Raw genomic sequence first — 18,052 nt, forward strand, 5'->3', positions numbered from 1 at the left:
AATATTTAATGTAGTTCCAAAAGTAAGTTATTCAAGTTAACAATAAATTAATTTCTCATAAATTTACATTTTTATATTGAATGAACATTCAATACATTTATACTACAATTATAAATTATATTAAAGATGAGCTTTCATTATAAATATGAATTAACATCAATAATCAATAATAAAGCTTTGAGATAATAATTTGTAATAGTGAAATATTAGGGCAGTGACTAAATAAAATTGATCAATACATATTTCTAAATCACGGAGAGGTTGCTTCCCACATGCAGAGGATTAGTTATAGGCCTAGGGTTTCCATGCAAGGAAGCACTCTAGGAGGACATGGTTCCTACACAAAACCCCACAAGACTTCACGACATAAAATAAACATAGGAAGACACGGTTCCTACACAGAACCCCACATGCCTTCACGACATGAAATAAACACAGCCCTGGCCAGGACACTCCCAGATTTACGTTGTACGTCAAGTTGGACACATTGTATGCCCCTTCTCTAATGCCCAATACCCAACCACAGACCTTAACTATCCCCTTCCTTGTGCTCTCCCTAATTATTCCTTCTTCATGTACTCTTTCTCTAGTTTTTTTTAATTTCCATGCCTCTCCCATTCTCTATTAATTTACAAGTTTTAATAATGCCCCAAGGGTGGTTAAAAAAGTCACACCCTTTCATCTTAATAGTATTTCTTAATTACTTTAATTTATATATTCTTTAATTATAAATTCTTTCACGGGAAAAAGTCGCGTAACATTTCTCCCCTTGTAATTTAGCTATTGTCCTCAATAGCAAGAGATGCATCTGCATCACAACTCAAAGAAAAACACATAATTAAGAGTTGAAGAAATAGATATTGAACATATTTGTTCTTCATAATATTTCTATTTTTTTATTTTTACTTTATCTATAATTTTTTTTTTCCTTCATTCATAGATATCCTTCTATTCTAGCTTAAATTAACAAGTAACTCCAAGGGAGTCACTTTTCCAATCAAATTATGAAAGAACACACATATCTCTTCTATCAAAAGTTTATAATTGAATAAATTACTTTTATTTTATATTTTTAAGGTTGAATATATTTCAACTTCATCAATTTTCTCTCATATGATTCATTCTCTTTAACGTATACATTTTAATAAATTTGTATGTAACTTAAAAATTAGAAACTTTTTATGTCTTAGCATAACATTTAACTAATGAGTGGCATGCACATCTCATACTACATAGTCACTCATCATTGAATAACATATAATCTATATATTCAAAAATGTAGTCAAAGTTGATAATCATGCATTCCGGACTACATGAGTATCCTCTTTTACTATAAATTGAGTATAAATGTAAACTTTTCAAGTGTCACTATCTTATCAAATAAAGGACATGCACAATATTATTGGGTTGATCAAGTCCAATAACATGGTACAATAGGTAAAGATAGTACTAAATATATTACTAGCATTTTAAAAGAAAGGCCATAATACATTATAAACACCCATAAGAAATTTTATAGTTCTATCCTTTCTTTTGTTTAAGTAACTATGGTATTTGAATTTTGAACCGTAATTCACTATACTGTTCTTAACATTGAAATAAAATAAATAAGTTTAAAGTTCATCTCTCCCCCTATAAGGTAACATGTCCACATGTTTCCTCTTAAAATATTTTCTCATTTGGGTAATAAAAAATTGTCATAGATACACAAAATTAATCATTAGAAAGGCCAACTTACTAACTCAATATTCTAAGACACCTACCATGTATAAGAAATTACTAGACAAATATAGATGAGCCTTAAACTTAATATCCCTAAAGTTGTCATTTTTTTAATTTTTTTTAATTTTTAATTTTAGTTTAATTTTATTTAAATTTTTTAACAATGAGAAACCAAAAACTTAACCATTTGAAAACAACTCAACCTAGATTCTAATTTCTTCAATCAAATATAGTCTTATGGAGGGTCATTAAGTTAAAGGTGACAATATTAAATTTTGCAAATATTAACTCAAGCTATGGAGGAAGTCACAAGGAAATATGTAAGTCTTTTGAATCTTATTCAAGACAGAACATCAAGTCCATACATTTCTCTAATGAGAATATTACTATGCTACATCAACTTCCTAAGAATATTGTTACTATTATTGTTACTATTATTATATAAACGATATGTCACATTTATCATTTTCAATGGCCTTGGCAAATAATTAAGACAATATGTCTATATGTATAACTTTCACCCATAATCAATATTACATCCTATTTTGAGAAAAGAATAATATCTAAAGAGACTTATTATGACTTTTAGGTATCGGTGTCTTTGTGTAAATTATCTTTAGTTCATTTGTTCGGGGAATAAATAAGAATTCTCATTTCCTTTGATGGATCTAATGATAAGTTCTCACCATTTAGGTCTGCAATGATATAAATATTGGGCTCTAAAGTCTTCTGAACATTAGATATTGAGATATTCTAAATATACAAACAAACTGGTTGCAAACATTCTTTATGTTTCACTGAAGGTTCAATCAGAGTAATCAATGGTAGCAGATGGTATGAATACAATTTTATTTATGCAAGATTCAAACACTACAAGTTCATGGAAATTTGCCTAGTCTTACTACTACCATTTAGCTTACCGCTTCATCGTGTTATCATTTGCCCCCACATACATCTAAACATACTATTTAGGTTACCTTATAATTTCCATCTTAGATATATTTAGAGTTTACTTTCGTCACTTGTATTTTAGGGCCATTGCCACATAGAAATCTGAACACTGGTATTCGAGAAATGAGTACATCTCACATATATCACAAACTTGACATCATTTAACATTTAGCTATCGCACTTTGTAATTTACAAAATAATGACCATTGCTAATAATCTCGAGAGAATACGAGGTTTTGGAGCTGCTAATTATTTTTTTATTTTTTATTTTTTATTTATGAGATGGAATAACATATCATTTTCAGACATGAGGTAAGAAATCTTTCATTGGTTGGACCCTCATTTCACATTTTCAGTTTGTCAAATTTCTATCATTTTTTTTTACAAGTTTGTGAGGAAACATTCATTTTAGAGGGATGCAACATTTGGTGTCTTTATTTGTATTCTTAAATATTTTCCATGTTGATTATTGGATTTATATACAACTATATCAATATATATATATATATATATATATATATATATATATATGTATATATATATATGTATATATATATATATACATATATATATATATATATACATATATATATATATATATATATATATATATACATATATATATATATATATACATATATATATATATATATACATATATATATATACATATATATATATACATATATATATATACATATATATATATACATATATATATATATAGATGAAAATTTCATACTTTATAATTAATTATTTACCAAACTTCCCAATAAAAATCAGTCCCAATTTGCGTAAATACTTCTTTCCTACGGTGATGTTTTGACTATATGACATTTGGTTTCAATATTTCAATTTGTTTTGTTTGCTGGTAATTCTCACTTAGTTACAAGGGTAAGTAGTATTGTGAAAACAATTTTAGGGTTTTTTCGAAGCTCCTCGGATCCAGTAAAGGTGGACAAGAATGTAGGAGTGGTGTGATTAATGTACTATCTTAGAAATTTATGAATGACATCCATTAGATATTTTATTTAATCCTTTAATTAATGAAGCATTCTGCAAGACATCCTAACATTGTAAGCTAGCTTTGTGTTCTAGATGCACACAACCATGTAGTTTCAGTGGATGAGGTCAGTACATACTTCAATCACATGGGTGACCCATATTGCATTACATATATAGCTGATCATTAAGTTTGCATGGTTGTCCTCTATGCCCATGTCAGCTATCTTGAGGACACCCTAAAGCTTACCATTAAGATGCCAGTTAGACTTGTAGTGGTCATGGTGCCTATAAATCATATATGAATATAAGCTGAGTATTTCCAACACTACCTTTTTAGTTTGATCCTAAAAAAGCTGCAATTTATTCACTTCTCTGAAACATCTATTCAAAAGTGGGCAGGTGCCTGAGGTTCAAATAGCAAGGATATTGATGAAAGAATGAAATTGAAATGACACCTGGATGTAGTTGGATTGAGGGCCATAAAATGGCACATGCTTTTTTGTGTAGGAGATGGATCACATCTACAAACACATGAAAGTGTGCAAAGTTGGAGAAATTGGCTTGGCAACAGGGCTTTTCCAGATTCAAGACACCCGCTTAGTACTATGATAGAGAAGGAAAACTAATTATTTATCTGCCACCATAATGCAAATTTATCATATTGCATTCAATTTGTAAAACATAACTCCTGGAACAACATTTAGAGTTTTTAAGAACCTTCGAGTATTGCATCTAAATTCGTCTCCAAGTTTGTTGCAAGAGAAATTGTTCTCAGAGATATCAACCATTTCCATCATTTCAAAATAGACAATGTTCTTGTGGAGACTATTGGTGATGCTAAATGAAACTCAAACAATCTGAGAAAAAAGGCTTGCACTACAATAATATGCACTGTATCAGATGTCCAGTGATGATAAATTGATAATAAAGGGAAATCCATCAAAGCATAACGAAAGGAATTTTTTTTGTTAGATGTTGTAGTTACAAGTGTCCTACTAGACATGTATCCACAATGTGGAAGCATAGACAAGGCATGTGAACTGTTTCAAAAAAAAGAGCCTCAAAGTTCAAAATTGGTGTTTTGAAAAGTCCATCTAAGCCAATGCAACCAGCATCCAACTAACTGACCTCTCTGCATATGTGTTAATTGGAGAGTTGAATGAGGCCCAAAGGTATGAACATACATCAAAAGCATATTTGGAAGTCAGTTTTTATGAGACGTAGTTGAAAGTTTCACTTCTAATCACCAAAGCTTGGGCATCGACTTGAACTAAGATTATAATAATAAGAAAAACACGCAGATCTTATACAAGCAAGCACTGACTTGTAGAGCACTTAGTAAGATATAGGTAGTTGAATATGTAGAGGCAAATATAATAGAAAAGAGACAGTAATTATGATATGTAGAAAATTTCAATACAACTTAAAGAAAATCATTTAAAACTTCAACAGATTTCATTTTCTAGATTGACTATTCGGGATAAAGATCTTTGCCATATTTTGTTGAAGCTTAGGAGCAAATAATTGCTGCATGTGAAATTGCCTTAGTTTAAAAAAATGTTGTTGTTGTTGTGTTAAATTCTTTCATAAAATGATCTATTTTTGTCAATTTTTGTTTTATTTCTAATTAGTATCCCATCTAAATTAATTTTCCTTCCTTTTACTGTGTTTTTCTACATATGCATCAATGCACTAGTCTGATTTATATTGTTTCAATTCGGTTTTCTGATTTCACTCTGTTTTACCCTAGTAAAATTTTGATTTTCATAGTGATTTAAATCATTTGAAAATATTTTTCTTCAAAGTAAAAATTATACAATCAAAAGGAAATCTTTTATGACAAAGACTAGAAACAAATTCAATAGAAGGAATTTTATTTTATTTTTCTATTGCTGGAGGTGAATTTTCAATTAAAACACGAAGTAAATTTTATCACTCAGACCAATCCAACTTACCATACCAATAGGGTTGTAAATTTAATATTTAGTTTCAATGTTTTGTTTATAGGATGATTGTAGGTAAAAAGAAAAAAAAATCTTTTCAAAGTTTGGCTTTGTTCAATCAAAATAAATGGTTTCAGTTGTCAGCCTATTAAATGAAAATATTGGTGGGAGTTGACATTTGTTTTTAACATATTTCCATCTTATATTGTTCTTTTAATATCTTTTTGGGAATTTGTCTCGCATCAACCATGTTATATCAGATGAATATTGATATCAATTTGCTATTATAAGTGAAACCATGACATTCTTGTTGCGATAAATATGGAGTAAATTGTTATTATTAATATTATTATTTTTTAAAATTTCATTTGTGAGGACAAAAATACTTAGTGATGCGCTCATTCACAAACAAGTAAATTTACTGACATATTTATGGGAAAGTACTTTATACCCATTTTGTCTTGTCTAAGGTATTCAAAATGTTTGTGAAAGTGAAATGAATTTATCATTTTTTTTAATTTTCTATACCTAACTAAATGGTAAGTAATTGTCTTTGGATCATGATGGAATTCTATTATTTATCACCACATACAAATTGGGTAATTTTTTTTTTTCAAATGTGGTAAAATTATAGTAACATAATTAATTTTTTTAAATATTAATTGAAAATATTTAATTAATCAATTTACCATGCTAACAAAGTTTCGCAAATTTAAATTGTGATTTCTCTTCAAGGTAAAATTTATCATATGGTTATAAGTAAAATTTTTAAGATATATTAATCCTATCATTTATGTAAATCCTATTGTTTGGCTCTAAAGATTGATTTGGCTCTAATACCAAATGTAACTATGCTTTTTCACCCTAAATAAATATTTAAAATATTGAGATAATTACTTTATCTATTGTTAGTAAGTTTTTAAATAATATTTAATGCAGTTCCAAAAGTAAGTTCTTCAAGGTAACAATAAACTAATTTCTCATAAATTTATATTTCTATATTGAATGAACATTCAATACATTTATACTACAATTATAAATTATATTAAAGATGAGATTTCATTATAAACATGAATTAACGTCAAGAATCAATAATAAAGCTTTGAGATAATAATTTGTAATAGTGAAATATTAGGGCAATGACTAAATAAAATTGATTAATACATATTTGTAAATCACAGAGAGGCTTCTTCCCGCACGTAGAGGATTAGTTATAGGCCTAGGTTTTCCATGCAAGGAAGACTCCAGGAGGACACGATTCCTACACAGAACCCCACATGCCTTCATGACATGAAATAAACATAGGAGGACACGGTTCCTACATGGAACCCCACATGCCTTCATGACATGAAATAAACATAGCCCTGGCCAGGACACTCCCAGATGTATGTTGTACCTCGATTTGGACACACATTGTATGCCCCTTCTCCAATGCCCAATGCCCAACCATAGACCTTAACTATCCCCTTCCTTGTGCTCTCCTTAATTATTCCTTCTTCATGAACTCTTTCTCTGGGTTTTTTTTTAATTTCCATGCCTCCCATTCTCTTTTAATTTATGAGTTTTAATAATGCCCCAAGGGTGGTTAAAAAAGTCACACCCTTTCATTATAATAATATTTCTTAATTACTTTGATTTATATATTCTTTTATTATAACTTCTTTCATGGGAAAAAGTCCCATAACACTCCTAACTGCAAGAAGCGTTGCTCGATTCCGTGGTGGAATATATCTTAGGTGTTATGGGTTTGACATCATTAAGATATACAGCTAAATCATGATCATTGGAAAAGACATCCAATTAAGGGTTTTCTAGGTTATCCCAATCAATCAGTTCCGGATGAAGCAAGGGTAAGTCATAGTCATTGTCATTGTTGGGTGTTTCAAGGTTCATGATGTAATAGTCATAGTTTGGTGTAGAGTAGGTAATGTCATAGATAGAACTCTCTTGAGGATAGTCTCTCCAAGTTCTCTTCAATCACCTCTAACGAAATCAGGATTGGTATTTTGTGATTCACAATCAAGTAACTCATCATCTAACATTTGTCCCTCAAATGAATTGACTATATCAACACATACATATTTGATACTACAAGTTCCTTCTTGATTGATTTTAATAGATTCATTTGTATCTTGAAGTTGGCATACTTGTGCACGTGACATAGAGGATTCTTTTGTTATGTTTTTGTCTTCTGTTGAACTCAACTTCTTCTAGACTAATAGTAAATCTTGCTTGAATATCTATTAGTTCTTCTAAGGTTCTTCCATACCTTGGTATTTCTTTCTCAACATTTGATAGAGATGATAGTTTGTTGATCTTCTGATGATTGATCAATAACTATTTGTGTTTCTTGTGGTGTTACTTCTTGTTATTTTTCATCCTCTTTCCTTTGTTGTTTTGCATATGCCTCTTTCCTCTAAATTTTGATATCTTCTTATCTTCTTTCCAATTCTATTCTTTGTTTTGTGAAAGATGAGTCTTCATTTATAATAGTTGTCTTTTCTTCACTTGATATATCATATGATAGATCTGGACCCCATTCATATTTGTTTGAATATGTTTCTAAACCCTTTTCTAAAATCACACAACTATACCATATGGGAATATTATATGGTGAGAAAAGGTCTTTAATTTTGACCATTATGTTCTTTCACTTCATTTGTAATATCTCGATCAGGTTCAACAATTGCTTGTATTCCTTGAACTTGTTTACAAGATTCTTCTTCTCTTTTGATTGCAAGTTCTTCATGTTGTTTCTCATATTTTTCTTGATTCTGTTTGTTAGCTATTGTCTCTGCTGCTTGGTGTAGCCTTTCTTGCCATGGTTCTTCTTAAGGGACTTCTTGATTTCTTTACCTTTAATGTTGATAATTGTGTTGTTTTTGCTTTGATTTAGGATATCTATGTCCTCATTTATCTTCTTTAGATTATGTGTGAGGACAAATAGGTTCTGAAATACCTTCTTGTTGCTTACCAATTGGTCCTTTTCTTTCATATCTCATTTTTTACATGATCTTATAACCATTTCCATATTGTTCTATGGGAATATTAACTTCTACAATTATTGATATAGTTTCATTTTCATCTCTGTACAACCAACTAAGAATGTCTTTGTCTTCAGTTTCTTCTGCAATTGTTCCAGCTCTAACAAATTTTCCATCAAAAATTTCAATTGATTTCTCAGAGATCCGTGGTTGAACATTTGTAGGATTTCCACATGATTTAGGTGAAAATGGCAAGCTATGAAAAGAATACCTTCCCATTCCTTTATCATTTAGTTTGATCTTTTTCTCAAAGGTTTCTCATAATTTTTCTTGAATTTACTTGGTGGGATAGACTAATTCTCTGTTATGTGGAACTCTTGCATCTTGTGTTGGTTTCAGATTATTGCAATATTGATTGGAGTGTGTTACTATAGTGACTTCTTGTCCATTATGAAGAAACTTTACACACTAGTGGTATGTAGAAGGAATTGCTTGCATGTCATGAATCCATGGTCTTCCCAAAAGAATGCTATAAGACATATTCAAGTCTAAAACCTGGCATAATTTATCTCTTTCCACATGTCCTATTTTGATTGGTAACACCATAGTTCCTTTAGAAGAACACTCTTCTTCATCATAAGCCTTGATGGTTATTTTCTTCTTTATATCTACTACATTTTCTAAATATCCCAAAGCCTTTATTATACTTAATGCACAAATTTTTAAGCCAGCTCCACCATCTATGAGTATGTGTTTGACACGGGTTTTATGAATGGTGACTTCAAAATGCAAGGGAGCATTGTGAGGGTGTTGCAAGGATACATCATCATTTTCAGAAAAGGATAAGAAATGAGGGGATATGGGGTGTCCCACCATGTTTTGGAATTGATCCACATCCAGGTCTTTTGAAACTATTGTTTCCATTAGAGATTTCTCCAATATTTCCTTATGCATAGGTGAAACTTTTAGGAGCTCTAAAATTGAAATTTGAGCAGGTATCTTTTGCAATTGTTCCACTAATTTGTATAGTCTTCGAGTGGATGTTGATTCATTTTTTATACCCAAAAATGTAACCTTTGCTTTGCTTCTTGTGATCAAATTGATTGATTCTAAAGGTGTGTTATCTTTAACGATAATGACATTTACCACATCATTATATGTGTAAGTGTAATTTAATTTATCTTTTCCTTTGTCATCTTTTGGTTTTGATTGTTCACCTTTTTCATAGTTTGGAAGTGGAGTTTTGAATGCTAGATGTGATTCATTTGTCTTATGACCATCCACTGTGATAGTTTCGTTATGAATCAAGTCTTGAACAAGATGTTTCAATCTTTGACAATAATTAGTTTGGTGTCCTTTGTTTCGATGGTAATTGAAAAAATGATTGTCATTCCACCAATTAGGTTTGACTTGAGGTTCATAATTTCTTGCTTCTAGTAAAGTAATTAATTTATTTGCAAGAAGAGTTTTCAAAGTTGATTCCAATGGTTCTCCAATGTTTGTGAATTTCCTGCGAGGATTGGAGAAAAAAGACTTGGATTCACTGCTCTCTTGATTGTTGTTGTTTGGTACTTGACTTGATAAGTTGAGGATTGTTTGTTGTTTAGTAGCATTGCTGTCATCATTTCCTCCATTGGTAACATTCCTATTCTTTGACCAAAATTTAGGTTTATCATTGTTATTGTTGTTGTTGTAGGAATTATTGTAAAATTTTAACTCTCCTTTCTTTACCATTGCATCTCCTATCATTAGATCATTTTCAATCATCTTAGCAAAAGGAGGACATTGCATTTTAAGATGGTAAATCATTTCACAGATAAGGTTGTCAATGAATATATTCATTTTCTCGTGCTCAGGTACATCTCTTGGATATCTATTGAACATTCATTTTCATCATTGTAAAAAGACCATGACAGGTTCACCATTCTTTTGCTTAACATTACATAAATCTAGCATTGTTATCTCATTTCTTACATTGTAGGAGTAAGGTGAGATAAATATGTTCACAAGTTCTTGAAAATATTTAATTCCAGATGGTAGTCTTGAGAACCATTCCATTGATTGTCCATTTAAGCTCCTAGGGAATAGACGCATCAAGTAAGTTTCATCATGTACAAATTCCATACTCATAGTGCAAATTTCCCTGTGATCTTGAGGATCAGATTTTCCATCGTATATTTTATATTTAGGGATTTCACAATGTTGTGTGAATGGTATCATATTTAAACTTTTGTCAAAAGGATATGGGTAGATATCCTCTAAAGAATATTTCTTGGAACTCGTTCTATTTTGCATATCCTATATTTGTTGTTGTAAGGTTTGCATTTGTTGAGTGAGAGTTAACAAAGGATTATCCATACGGGTTTTCCTTATATCCTCATAAGTTCTTCTATCACCATGCTCTCTTCTTGTATCATCATGGTCTTTTCTTGTTTTATCTCCTCTTTTATCCTCATGATTTACTCGATTTACATCCTTGTTATTTGGATCATCTATGTTTTGATTGTTACTCCTCTCTGCATCTTGTTTCAAACTTTCTATGTTAAAGTCTTGTGGCAATTTAGCTCCTAATTTTACCAACATTAGAAGGTATTTTTCCTTTTGTTTCTCCAATAACTTTTCCATTAGTTTGTCAAATATAAAATCTTGTTCAAGGTCTCTAATGGTGTTATTGACTGCTTCTTCATCAACATCTGTGTATCCAAAAGTTTGAAACATTGAATTATCTTCTTTCATTTTGTTTTGTTGTTTTCTGTATTTCTCATATTGAGCTCTAGTCCAAACTAGCATGTGATTGATTTGAAAACTTCTAAAGTTTTGACCTTCTAAATACAACTCAATAAGTGATTATTGGTTTAGGAAGATAAGCTTTGTTAATTTTACCACTGTTATTGGTGCATTGTGATAAAGTGTCTTGTTGTTGAAAGGCACGTGCTTGCAAAAGTTCTGCGTCAAATTATGTCTCATAACCACGTAAATAGTGATGAAAACAGTGTAGGAATCTCCTATATTTTAACAAGATCTTGTGATTGATATACAATAATCTTATCCTCTTCAAAGTAGTCTTATAACTAGGTTTTCTATTTTTAAGGTGATATTTGAAATTCATATAAGCATATGATAGTTTACAAGTTTGTTTGATTCCAATGTGAGTGCAATTCTGATTTTTGATATAACCTAGGTTCAAAATAGGAACGATATATCCAAGATAATGAACAAAGGTTGATATGATCAAGTTTCATGATAGAGGATTCAATATATCCTGATGAGAAACTGATAATGATGTTGATTTTTGCACTTGAGATTGTTGAATCACTAACTTGTTGTGAATTGTATGCTTATGAAGCCTTTAGAAGTGGCCTATTTGATTGATAAACCTAATTATTGGACTAGTTTGAAGGTTTGTGATAGTTAAAGATAACTCTACTTGAATAGGGTATCTAAAACTAGTTTTGAAATTTTGGTCTGATATGTAGAAATTCCCTCTATCTCAGATGCAAGAAAATGTTTGCGCTAACATTTTTTGTCAAAAGCGCTAACCCATGGGACAACTGCATTGTTCTGTTTCTTGAAAGCTCTACTCTATGGGACTAAAAGTAGAAAAATGTGGTACAAAAGCATGGTTTTATGCTCAAAAGCGCTAATCTACTGATCAAATGCGTGAACCTATGATATAAAAGCATTGTAATGTTATTTAAATGTGTTGTTTTGTTTCTCAAAAGCAATGACATGCACAACAAATGCACAGTTCTGTGCAACAAAAGCATTGTTCTGACTGTGTTACAAGGATTTTCAATTTTTCTAGCAAGTTGTTAGATTTTTGCTCGTTTCCAAATGATGATTTTTCAAGTTTTTGACCATACTGAGCATGTTGTAGACATAAAAGACACAATGTTTGAAAAACAAAATGCACAAGCAAGCACGAATCCTATGGTAGGCTGAGACAATAATTGTTGAATCTCACATGGGTTTTCCCTTGAGGCTATGCTATTCAGAGCGGATATTTAGATGCTTGACTCCATTGGCTCCACCCTCGGCACTTGCTTCTCTGAGGTAGCCAAGCACTAGCTTCCATGAAAATTCCCCATGGAAAACTTCATATCTCTACTAAGAACCATATGTGTGTGAGCCACTTGAGAGGTCTGAACTCCTGCGCCAATAATTAGAAGGATTTTGGCAACTAGTACAAATGGTTTTTAGTAAAGGCTTCTGGTCATGTGGCCATACATGCAAAACTTTAAACTCTATAAATATAGAAGGTTCCCAACCTATAGAGGTTATGCTCCATAGGGTTTATGGGAAAAAATAGTGTCGGTATGAACTAATGAACACATGTTGTTTATGACTTTTGTCACAAACATTATTTATTTAGAGTGGATCAGTAGGACTTGGTATTATCCTATTTCCACTTGGGTCGTTCTCCTCTCACTGGGCCCCTCAAGGCAGCTCAGGAAGGAAGACCCTCTAAAGATTACACATAAAAGAAAGTAGGTTTGGTTTTTTGATCACCATATGAGGGTGAGAGCATAGTTGCCTACTACTTCAACAAGCACAGAAGACAAAGGTTTATTTTAAGCCTTTTAAGAATCTATGTGCAACTACTTTAAGGAAAACACTCAAATGCAAGTTGCATGCTATTGATTATCTTCCTAGTTAAGCTAGATGAGAAAGATATGATGTTTTACTTTCCAAAATACTCCTAATTAACTATGTGAGGAAATGCATGAAATTTACTTCAAAATAACCTTGCACATAGATTTGTTAGTAGTTTTCAGATTTTTTTGGTTCTTGGACATTTGGACCTGCAAAGTTGTTATCTTTCTGATTAAAGAAAATTGCAGTTTTACCCACTATCAGAATGGATGTGCTATCCTAATGAGTAAAAGAACTATCTTAATGAGTAAAAGTGTTATCCTAACTAACAAATATGCTAAGTTGTGCGTGAATTCATGATTAAAAGTGTTATTCTATTGAAATCAAGCACTAACCTAGGTGATAAAAGAACTAACCTAATTAACAAATGTGCTATCAGAGTTCACAGATGTGTGAAACTAACTTACAAAAGTGTTAAATTAGTTTTGCGAGAATAAGACAGGATATTAGAAAGATAAGTGAGAGGACTGGGCCCCATTGTGGGTGCCAAAAATGTTGAGGTTAAGGTTGAACTCCAAAGAAATATCTTGAAACTTGTTAGTCCATCATATAATATAAAAATGAAAGCTACAGGAAACCCAACTTCAACCAATGAAGTAACATGAAGTAAATGAAATAAACAAGATTATACCTTTCATGATTTACATCTCATTGTGTCCTAACTCCACTATTCTTGGTTGCAGATGATTTTCTCTCAGACAATCACTTGTAGCTTCCAAGATGACATATGAAGAATGAACTAATAGTTAACTGATACTATGATGTGAATATGCAAATGATTTAAGCTAACATGATATTAAGCTATGATAAGAATTCTAAAATTGCTAACTGCTTCAAACTCAAGCTCACAAATGCAAGATAAAGACTCATAGAATGACTATATGATTAACTATTAGACTATTCATTTCAAAATGACTTAGGAGACCTCTTTTTATAGATTTTTGAGTGCATGAGCTTAGGTGGAAAAGATCAACGATAATGATCGAATCTTACAAATTGGATGGTTATGAGTAAGATGTTGAAGGTTGAGAGAAAGGGGGAAGGAGAAGACAAGTGTCACTCATCTCACCTTGACTGAGTTGAAGACTTGAGAGGATATAGGATAGTTGGAGAAGATGTAGGAATGAGAGGACAAGTGGACTCAAGTCCTCCTAAGATATAGGGATGTTGGAGAGAATATAGAAGATTGTTAGGAAATATTTGTACGCACACATAAATTTCATTTATTTTGGAAGTTGGAGATAAGTGGCTAATAAATGATTTAATTTAATTTAATTTTGTTGAATTAATTTAGCCACATGATGGATGAGTTGGCAAAGAGGAAGTGATGTGGAGAATGAAAGGTGAGTTGGAAAAGGGATTAAATAATTAAGAAATTATTTAATTAATGAGACTATAGGATAATAGATAGAGGAATAATTAAATATTAGATATTTAATTAATTGATTAGAAGAAAAGGATATAACGAATTAATTAATAAAATATTTTAATTAAATTAATTAATAGAAGGACATGAAATGAATTAAATAAATTAATCTTTTTAAATTAACTATTTAAATTACTGCATGAATTACGAATGGGTTTGATATGTGATTCCATGGAAGACACTCAGGCCTCTATGGATTTTTAGTTGTATTTGGCTCCTGATCAGTATGTGGATAAAGCTTGGGTTGTCTTTCAGGCATTACATTCGTTAAGCACTCTAGGTTTTTTGTGCTCTAATCCTGCTTGTTTGGCTTTTCCTCTAAGGGTTATTCCACCTCCGGCCTCACCTCATGAACCTCCGGAAGAGAGCTCTAGTTCCTGGTTTTTGGATAACTAACTATGTTCTTTTTGTAGCTGGTGGAATGGCTTTTTGGAGGCTTGAAGGTTCTATGACTTCTATTTTGCTCGGTTGATTATGTTTGGTTCTGGTAGGGAACTTTATCTCATTTATCTACTTGGCGGTCCTACATGTTTGATCTATCCTTTTTTTGGCGATACTCTGGTTTTATGGAATTATCCTATGGGACTCTTGTAAAAATTATAGAGATAGGGCGTTGGGGAGTATGACTGGACAATACATATGATGTAAGGGTAGTGCCTATTTTTATCTGTTTTGAAGGCTACAACTGGAGGGTTTCTTGTGGGTTCTTTCCTACTGGTATGCCTTTTTTGAACTTGATGTAAACACTTTATTATTAATATATAACTTTAGTGGATATTCCACTTTTATTGAAAAAAATTAAATTATTAAATAAATATAAAATATTTATTTAATTGCTCATAGCCAATTTTATGTGTATACACTAACAATTCTTCTAAGTCCTAAATAAATAAATTAAATAATTTATTTATTTGTCTCTTTTGTCCATTAATTAAATAAATTCATTTTATTTAATTAAACAATTCATAAATATGAGAAATAAATTAATAAATCATTTTTATTAATTTTCATATTTATCTTCCTCCAAAATGAAGATAATTAATAAATTTTATTTATTAATTCATCTTTATTTCCTACTTTTCTTAATTTTTTATTCTTCCATTTTATCCTTTTATTTGGAGATATTTAATAATTTTTAATTATTAAATCTTCTCATAGAATCCTCCTAATTTTTGAATTTGGAAACTAATATCTTTCTTTGATTTTCAAAAATCAATATTTTTGGCAATATCTCATTAATCATAATTTTTAAATTAAAAAATGAGGTATGCATCTTCAAAAATCTGTCTATTTTCATAAGAGGATATTTAATTTTCAATTCTTCTATTTATCTTTTTGAATGAAGATATTTAATAATTTTTAATTAATAAAATCTTTCTGATATTTTTTACTTGCTAATTTAGTATTTATGAGAAGATAATTAAAGATTTTATTATTTATTCTCATAATATCTTCCCTTTTTCTTTCTTCTGTCTTCATCCTTCTTCAAATGGCAGCTTTTCTATGCACTCAATCTTGTCCATTGATTATTTCCAGTCTCAAATCAATCTTAGTCATTCAATTAATCCTCAATATTTCTATAAATTGAGCTCTCATTGCTCATTTTCGACAACCACATTTCAAGTATCCTTATGTTATCAATTTGCTATCATCTTTCCATCATCTTGTTTTCAAATACACTTGCTTTGTAGGTGAGAGCCATGTCAAATTTGAAGGAGAAAGAAAGACAATGGAGGTCAATGAAGGAGATTTCTACAATATTGGTTTGCTTTTGTTTTGAATCTTGTCTTTTATTCCTTTGTTGAGTGTATTAGGACTTAATTTCATTGCAATTTAGCTTTTGTGGTTAGATAATTTAATTATTTTGATGCTTTACCCCATTTTCCTCATTACAATAAGTATCCAACCCATGTGACAAGGATATGTGATAGAATATATTATATTTTAAAAAGCTAGCTACAAAGTTAGATAGGTTTTATGGTCTAGAAACCCTCACTGACTATTTTAATAATGATTGAGTATATTATTAAGAGAGAAAGAATAATTATTGACAAATTAAAAAGGGACAATCATACAGTAATCTACGAAACATTAAACAATGTGTAATTATTTTAATATACTCTAAGTATTAATATCATGAGTATATCATAATTTGTACCTGTATGCAAATATTGTATTCACCTTTCACCTTATAAAAGATTCTTGCCATAGGTATTCCCACCAAATGATAAATATATTGAACTAACATGATAATAGATCATGAAGAGTAAAATAGTTATTACTAATCCCATTATAAGTGCCTCTTATCCTATTTGCTATTTATAATAAGGTAACAAACAACATTGATATAACTTGCACATTATATGGGAGGGTTATAAATTATCAATTATTAGAAATATGTTCACAAAATTCAATAGCTATACCTCTTTAATATCTTTGTATTATTTGGCTATCAAGAGAAATTGTTTTGTGGGGAAGATGATTAATGTAGTGTGGTGGGCAAGTATAGGGTATAGATGATGCAGGCCATTAGGCCATATGCTACCAATGGAATTTTCTTGAAAGTTGTGAAAGCCTCTTCAACAAATCTATTGGCGCGTACCCTTTCTCTAAGGCATTCATTTATTAACCACATGCCTAGTCTATGCTCCTCACCCTGCAACCCACACTAGTTTACTAGTTTACGGGACATTAGCCTTATATCTAGTCCTACCAATGGTATTTGTAGGAAAGTTGTACAAGTCTTTTATGAATCTACTCTTTCTACAAATCTATGGCGGGTTCCACTTGATGAGATGTTAATGTACCCTTCCAATAGTACTTTCGGGTGTCTTCCGTTGTTTGTTCTTACATATTTTTCATCAGGAGGGGAGGAAGGTCCATATCATCATATTTCAAAAGCCTTTTCAACAAATCCATTTTCTATGTATTCTATAAGTTTTTTTGTTTTCACCATGCTTAAAGACAACTTTGGCTAGCATCGTATTTACAGCTTTAGTAGGCAAACTAGAGATTTTAATTGTAAAACCTATGACTCGGTACTTCCATTCAATCCTGTGCATTTAAATGTTTTGTATCCTTTAAGTTATATTATAGTAACATTTTTTATTTATGATGTATATGTAATATTTCTTCACTGGCAGTTCAAATTTTAGTTTGTAAAAATTGTAAAAATAAATAAATATCTAATAAATTTCAAGTTTAAGAAAATAAAATAACAACTTACAGTTAACTCCAAAATAGATGAATACATGTGTAGGCATGTACATATCATCTTAGGTTTAACTCTTTTCTATACAAAAATTCTTATTATGATTGTTCTAGGTCATTATATTTTATGAGAGGAACTAAAATGTAGCATACCTTAG

Source organism: Cryptomeria japonica, chromosome 7, assembly GCF_030272615.1.
Source record: "Cryptomeria japonica chromosome 7, Sugi_1.0, whole genome shotgun sequence".
NCBI lineage: Eukaryota > Viridiplantae > Streptophyta > Pinopsida > Cupressales > Cupressaceae > Cryptomeria > Cryptomeria japonica.